Raw genomic sequence first — 8918 nt, forward strand, 5'->3', positions numbered from 1 at the left:
TGTCACCAAGATAGGAGTTTATTTCTTAGTGCTAAATAGTTGGTGTACATTAGATTTGAATAAATGTTATTATTCGCCAGAAATGGAAAGAAATGTTATTTCCTTTCATGGATTGTATAAACAAGGTTTTACCTTTTATTTTGATAATAATAATGGTAGTATTGATGCTTTCTTTAATAATGTTCTTTATTTTAAAGCATTACCTTGTGATGGTGTGTATGAAACTCTATCTGTTGCTGATAATCTAGGAAATAATGTATTGTGTATTGACTCTTCCACTAGCTTAGATAAAGCATCTTTATGGCATTGTCTTCTTGGACACGTAAGCAAGAAACACATAGGCTAACTCCAAAAGGATGGAGTCTTAGAGTCATTTGACCTAAAGTCAGATGATAGTTGTGAATCTTGTTTTCTTGGTAAAATGACAAAGTTACCTTTTACTGGCACTTGTGCTAGGGGTGAAGGTTTGTTAGATCTCATACACACGGATGTGTGTGGATCCTTTAGAACCACCACAAGAGATGTTAATCGCTTCTATATGACTTTTACTGATGATTTTAGTTGATATGGATATGTCTACTTAATCAAGCATAAGTCAGAAACCTTTGAGAAATTCAAAGATTTTAAGCAAGAAGTGGAGAATCAGTTGGGCAGGAACATTAAGATGCTTCGATCTGATCGTGGTGGTGAGTATCTTAGTACTGAGTTCCTTGACTATCTTAAGGAATGTGGGATTGTCTCACAATTGACACCTCCTAGGACACCACAGTTGAATGGTGTAGCTGAGAGGCGCAATCAGACCTTGTTGGACATGGTTCGTTCCATGATGAGTCGAGCTTCGCTACCAATCTCATTTTGGGGGTATTCCTTAGAGATTGCCGTCCATATCCTTAATCTAGTCCCTACAATGAAGGTTTCCAAAACACCTCATGAGGTGTAGACTAGAAAAGTTCCCAATCTAGACCACATCAAGATTTAGGGTTGCGAGGCTTTCGTGAGACGAACGACTCACGATAAGCTCGAACCCCGAAGCGAAAGGTGTATTTTCATCGGCTACCCATAGAAATCCTTTGGATACATCTTCTACAGACCCAGTGATAATGTGGTCTTTGTAGCAAGAAGAGGATTCTTGAGAGAGAGAGAGAGAGAGAGAGAGAGAGAATTCATAAGCCAAGGAGACAGTGGGAAGCAAATTGACCTTGAGGAAATTCAAGAGTTAAGTGGTGAAGGAACCTCAAAACCTAGCCCTCAACCTGAGGAGGTAACTCCTGTTGAGCAGACTAAAGAATCTATACCTCTGAGGCGTTCCACCACAATTAGGACTGCACCTGAGCATTATTATGGTTTCCATATTACTGCAGAAGGTGAAACACTTATCAGTGATGACACACTGGTAAATCTGGATGAGCCTAACAGCTACACGGAAGCCATGGTAGGCTTGAGTTTGCTAAATGGAAAGAGGCTATGGATAGCGAGATACAGTCCATGTATGACAATCAAGTTTGGAACTTGGTTGACAATGTACCTGATCGTAAGATAGTTGGGTGCAAATGGATCTTCAAGAAGAAGACCGACGTGGATGGTGATGTACACACTTATAAGGCACGACTGGTTGCAAAGGGTTATTCTCAAACTCCAGGAGTTAATGAGACCTTTTCATTAGTGGCCAAGATTAAGTCTATTAGGGTTCTGTTAGCCATTGCTGCATTTCATGACTATGAAATATGGCAAATGGATGTTAAAACTGCTTTCCTTAATGGAAAGTTGGCTAAAGATGTTTACATGGTTCAACCAGAGGGTTTTGTCAGTACAAAGTACCCCAATAGAGTGTGTACGCTCGAGAAATCCATTTATGGATTGAAACACGCACCTCGCAGATGGAATCTTTGCTTCGATGAGAAAGTCAAAAAATTTGACTTTTCAAGGAGTGAAGATGAATCTTGTGTCTATATCAAGGCTAGTGGGAGTATAGTTAGCTTTTTGGTACTGTATGTGGATGACATACTACTCATAGGAAATGACATCCCAACCCTGCAAGAAGTAAAGTCCTGGCTTGGGAAGTGTTTTGCTATGAAGGACCTTGGAGAAGCTGCCTATATCCTAGGGATAAGGATTTTGAGAAACATGAGTAAAAGACTAATTGGACTTAGTCAAAGCACCTATGTGGACAAAGTGTTGAAAAGGTTCAACATGCATAATTCCAAGAAAGGTGAGTTACCTATCCAGTGTAATGCCAGACTGAGTAAAACTCAGAGTCCGAGTACAAAGGTTGAGATAGCTGAGATGAGTCGAGTACCATACGCTTTTGTTCTAGGCTCGATCATGTATGCTATGACTTGTACTCGCCCTGATGTTGCCTTTGCTTCGAACATGGTCAGCATATATCAGGGGAATCCTAGCAAGGCTCACTGGTCAGCGGTAAAGAATATTCTCAAGTAACTGCGAAGGACTAAGGACTGGGTCCTTACCCTTGGTGGGAGTGACAACTTAAGAGTTGTAGGGTATAGTGATGCTAGCTTTCTGACTAACAGGGATAATTTCCGCTCTCAGTCGGGCTGGGTCTTTACCCTAAACGGAGGGGAAATTACTTAGAAAAGTTACAAGTAGGAGACAGTGGCTGATTCCACTTGTGAATCAGAGTATATAGCAACAAGCGAGACAGCAAAGGAGGCTATATGGCTAAAGAACTTCATCGGAGACCTTGGAGTTGTAGCAGCTATAAAGGAGCCGATGGAGATTTTCTGTGACAGCAATAGTGCGGTTGCCTTAGCTAAGGAACCAAGAGATCATGGGAGATCCAGACACATTGACAGAAAATATCACTTCATAAGACATCGAATAGAAGAAGGAATCCTCGTGACAAAGAGGGTATCATCGGATGAGAACCCAGTAGATCCCCTCACGAAGGGACTGACTCGGGTTAAGCATCTCCAGCATGCTCGGAGCATAGGTCTGAAGAATGATATTAGTTTTAGTAGTTAGATAATCTTGAAATTTGTAAAATGTAATTGACATTTGATGGTAAATAAAAGTTGTTATTTATGAGTAAAGTGTTGCTATCTCTTGTCAATCGTTTACTATTATTTCTTTTTGCATGTTTTGACTTCTAGAATAATTATGTTATGGTTTATATCATATTATTCAAACTCTCCACAGTCGGTCATATGTTGGAAGTAGATATGAATCAAGACTGTCATGGGTTGGCTTGTAGAGGTCTAAGTTGTTAGACAAAGCGGGGCTACAACACTCATGAATGCTCATAAGTTATGATTATTATATTCAACCCACGCTCACTTGTATCACTTCATGTAATTTATCTCGAGTGATCAGGAGACGGTAATATCATATAAGTCTTCAAACCTAGAGATATGATTTGTTGCCTATGAGTTGGTTATGCATCGATTGCACGAAAACGCATTGGTAACTCGATGTTATAAACCGTGCTTTTGTGTGTAATTCAAAAAGTAGTAGAGCAAACATATGAGTCAAAGTTTATCTGTTCCTTCTAGGATAAGAAGCGATATCTGGGCCCCTCAATGATTTTGTTTTGACCTATGTACCGGGCCCGGTCAGAACTAAATTGATGTGTTCAGTTAAGTTCTATGTCAAACAAATCGAAAATCGAGAAACAAATGTTGGACAATAATCAAGACCATGTTCCATGTATTTGTCCGGCTGATATCTAGAACAAAGGATTAATATGATCACTTATCTAAAATGGCGCTTCATAGTTCAACAGAATTTAAAGAGCTATAATTGCTGATCGGTTCCTGAAGTCATACTTGCAACTATAGTTATTAGACTTATCCAAGTGGGAGACTGTTGGATATAGTGTTTAATTCCATAACTATATTTGGTATGTACTTGACCCGACCCGGCATGGTCCATTTGGGTTGCAATTCACCCGAACAATTTATTGATAATCTTTTGAGAATAGTGTAAGTTATGATTTATTAATATATTATAAGTTCTAATATATTAATATAAAATCATATTATTTAATTAGTATTGATCTATAATTAATCTAGAATTAATTTAGAGATCAAAAGTATGACTAATTAAATATGGGCTCTTGTATTTATATAGTGTGGGCTAATGCTTATTTGGAATGGGCTAGGCTTGCATGGAAAGTCCATGGATACTCCATGGAGCTTTAACCCATGGATCTCATGGAAATGAAAAGACATGGGTAATAGGGTTTACATGGATGTAACCCTAATCCACCATACTATATAAAGGAGGCTTTGGTTCTTGAAATCACACTAGTTGTAGTGAGGATACTAAGATGGCCAATTTCAAGAAGGTGATTACTATTCTCTCAAAGTTCGAAAGTTTGTGGTGATTTGTGTTTTCCATTAGAGGCATCCACACTATTGGTGCTAGGCTCTAAAACTCCAAGCAATTAACTACAACTACAAGGTAAGTAATTCTACTAGCTTTATTTGATTCAAGTTCCCCATGCCAAGCTAGATAGGATAAGAACCTTGGAAAAATAATTATTTGCATGTATCTTAGTCAAACATAAATCCAAGGTTTCTAGGGTTGCATGTACACCATAGGAGTGTTAGAATGCTCAAACCCCATCAACATACTCCAGATTTAACTAAAAGAGGCATAAAGAAAACCCTAGATTTCACTAGAATCATTATAAACACGAGAATGGCACAGATTGTTACCTCCAACAGCTTCCTTTGATCAAATAGAAGTGGATCCAAGCTCCTCAACCCGCATAGCTTGTTCTGCCTCCTTCCTTCTTGCTAAAACACACAAGAAATGGTGAATTAGCCTTCCTCATGCACCACAAACAATCTCTCGGCTCTCTAGGGTTTCTCAGGGGTGAAGTAGCCGCAAATGGAGGCCATAAAGGCCTTTAAATAGGGCACAGACGTACCGTCGGAAATGGATAACGGATAAACATGTGTTCATTCTCAGCCACACATTTAGTTTGCTGCAAAACACTTAGACGTACCGTCGGAAATGGATAACGGATAAACATGTGTTTTCCAACCAAACATGTTTCCTTAAACTATGCGAATCATTATCTTAATATACACAAAAACATACTTTTTTTTCGTTTTTTTTTATTTTTAGAAAGCCATTATTATCGAAAAATTATTTCAAATATATCAAAATTTGTAATTTTTTATTCTTTATAAATAGACATCCATATTGATATACTTTTAAGATAAAATAAAAAATTTATTTTTTTTAGAGTTTCAGCTCTCGTTATTTATAAGTGAATAAAAAAATCTATTAGATTTTTATTACAGTATATTTGTTATTCACTTATGAATAAAACATATGCATTACTTTTTTTTTATAGTTTAGGTATCGTTCAAAGATGAATATGACACGCAATAAAGTTTTCTTACTTAAACTATATTTTTTACATCATCTTTCATCATATATTATATTTATATATGAATAAAACGTGTATTAGTTGTCGTCATATTTTATATTCATATATAAATAAAACATTTATCAGATTTTTGTTACAGTTAATTTGTTATGCATATATGAATAAGTTGTATAAATGATACTTAAACTGTAAAAAAAATTAATTATATATTTTTATTCATAAGTGAATAACGAATGTACTGTAGCAAAAATCTGATATATTTTTATTCACTTGTGAATAACGATAACTGAAAATATAAAATAAAAAAAAATTATTTTATCTTAAAAGTATATCAATATGGATGTCTATTTGTAGAGAATAAAAAATCATGAATTTTGGTATATTTAAAATCATTTTTCAATAATAAATAACTTCTTAAAAATTAAAAAAACAAAAAAAAACTATGTTTTTGTATATATTAAAGTAATGATTAGCATAGTTTAAGGAAACATGTTTTGTTGGAAACACATGCGTATTCCTTATCCATTTCCGCTGGTACAACAAAGGCTTTTGCGGCAAAAATAAATGAGTGGATGAGAACGATTCCCCCATTCTCAACCTTTTTTATTTTCTCAATTGAACTTACCTATTTATATATATATATATATATATATATATATATATATATATATATATATATATATATATATATATATATATATCTTACTATCTTATAAAAGAAATCTAACTATTTCTAAAAATAGATTTAATATAATAATATTATTTTTTTAAGACGTCCAAACCATTAAGCTAATAGTACAACAAAACATTAATAAAATAATATTAAAATTTTAAATCACCTATCTTTAAGATCTTATCTTTTCTATGGTTTTGACTTTTGACCCCGTTAAAATAGAGTTACATTGACTCTTTGGTTGCTTTTGACCCAACCCGTCTCATAAACCCACTTTAAGTCTCCCGAGATCATGACAAATATCTCTCGATTCTGGTCGAGCCCTCTCCTATATACAACGTCGTCGTAACAAATCAACAGTCACCACCATACCATCACCATTAAGCATCCATCATCATCTATCAGACGACATCAAACCCTTGGCCCTAATATTACCAACGTCTTGCTTCCACCTACAACCATCCACAATCACCTACATCGTACCATCCCACCTTAAAGCTAGACCCAGTCTTGCTTGCTTCGTTCACCCCCCTTATCTTCAAAAAAGCCGCTTTGCCTCCTTATGTCCATCATCACTACTAATCGTCACTGGTCCAACTGATATGACTTCGATCCTGCATAAACATTTCCCATACATTATACTGTTATAACAGGTAAATTGACAATAGTTTGTAGTTAGGGATCATGGTAAATATATTTTGCACTCTATCTATTCGATCAAGTGCTTCAAAGGGTGTTTAACATATATTTTTTTAATCAGGTCTAGAACGAGTTTTGGATCCAAGAGAAGATAACGAGTCTAAAGGGGGGAGGTGTGCGGAGGTCGCCACTAAAGAAAAGCTACAAAAAATAAAAAAAATTAAAGACAGCGATGGAAAATCAGGGTTCTGTCAAATCCAACCTTGGTTCCTAGTAGTTTTCTTATTTTCAATTATCAATACAACTTCTAATTTTGATTTTGTTTTCTATTCTACTTCTGATTTTTTAGCAGGTGTCGTCAACTTCCTATTAGATAAGCATTATAAGTTTCCAATTAGTTTATAAATGAATATGTTATTGATATCTTTTGGTATAATAACTTATGCATCAAAGAAACGCATATATGATTATTTTGTTGGAAGGAGATATTATTAGCTGAAGAGTTAATTTGTGAGATTAATATGAAATTAGTTATATGTACGTATATGTTTCATCCATGTTTCCGGCAACTACCACTATCTGAAACACAAACGCTAATGTATCTATCTTTCAAAAACCCAACTCTCTAAGTGTTTGTTTAACTGTGAGTTCCAGTGGGACTTAGATCCATGTTTTGAGTTGAAGATCCATGCATCTCTTTCACTTTGAAATTCTAACAGTTGGATCTACTCTGCCTTTGGCTATTACTTCTCTTATCATCATGTTTTTAACAGGGAATAAATAGGAATGAAAATGAAGAGATTACGACGAATTACAACAATTTCATTATGGAGTCTGCCTCTTAGATCTTTGAAGTCTCAACAAAGAACATGTCAAAGATTTGCTATCAGGTGCATGTCGAGCAATAGAAATATTTATATATCTTGTGTTCCTTGAAATATAACATGATTGCGAATGAAATATATTCTTAAGACATGTTTGCACCAAAAAAACTAATTGCCAAAACAAATTATTGATCGTCCGCCGCTTTGCGCGGGTAAACGACTAGTATATATATATATATATATATATATATATATATATATATATATATATATATATATATATATATATATATATATATATATATACCATTCGTAAATAATAAAAAAGATAGTATAACATTAATTAAAAAGAAAAATTAACCAGTTGCATTTAACCCTTAAATCAAAATGCGTTGAAACGAGAGGCATGTGGATGGAGCAATATGCTGTCAATAATTACACCGACACTACAGAAACTTGGGCACGTGAGCGCGCATGTGATTAGAAGTAGAATTTTGCCAACATGTTTCTTTTAGGGAAAAACAATTTCCTATAATCTATAATTTATGATTTTAACTTTAATTATTATGTTTTTTAATTAAATATTAGTTTAACTTCAATTTAATATTAGATCGTTTATATTACTTGAATATCGTGAGGTAGCCCATACTCCTTAGAAAAATAAAGTTTGTTGGTCTTCAATACAAGATAACAACACTACTCAATTTTCATGATTCGAGGGATAAATGAAAGGTTACATGTAGACAATTTTGCACCATACGATAATAGAGTGATGCTTTCACACGAGACCTATTACAAGAAGAAATATGTTTCGTATTTCATACTCGACAATCAAATATTCCGGTAATTAATATATGAAGTGATTATTAAAATTGTTAATTATATGAAAATAAGTAGATTATAATATTTGTATTTGCCGGTTAAAAAAATTATATGAAAAAGAAAGGAATGAATAATTAATATTGATGATTAGTTATCCAATTTTTATAACATGTCGGCAAAATGATATTGATGATTAAATGTCAAACAATCGTAACTAATAAAACAAATTACTATTATTACTACTATTAAGTTTCGTCAAAAATTCATATTATTCCTTCGTGATCAAAGTGATGATATGAAAGTTAGAATGAGATAACTATAGGTAAAATTTACCTAAAGATTACAAATTCTAGATTGTTAAAAGTTACACATAATAACTCATGCCATGAAAGATATTTACGACACTTAGTGGGCAGTGGCAGTTTTACACTCGGTAGAATGAAGGATCCTAAAAATAATTGAAGGATTTTACAATAATAATATTACATAATAATTTAAAGTTATTAAAATCGATAGAATATGACAACTTGTATTTTTATATACGATTATTTATGTCTCTAATGAAATTAACAGCTTTAAAAATGAGCAAATCATGGTTTTG

This window comes from Lactuca sativa, chromosome 1, assembly GCF_002870075.4.
Source record: "Lactuca sativa cultivar Salinas chromosome 1, Lsat_Salinas_v11, whole genome shotgun sequence".
Taxonomy (NCBI): Eukaryota; Viridiplantae; Streptophyta; class Magnoliopsida; order Asterales; family Asteraceae; genus Lactuca; species Lactuca sativa.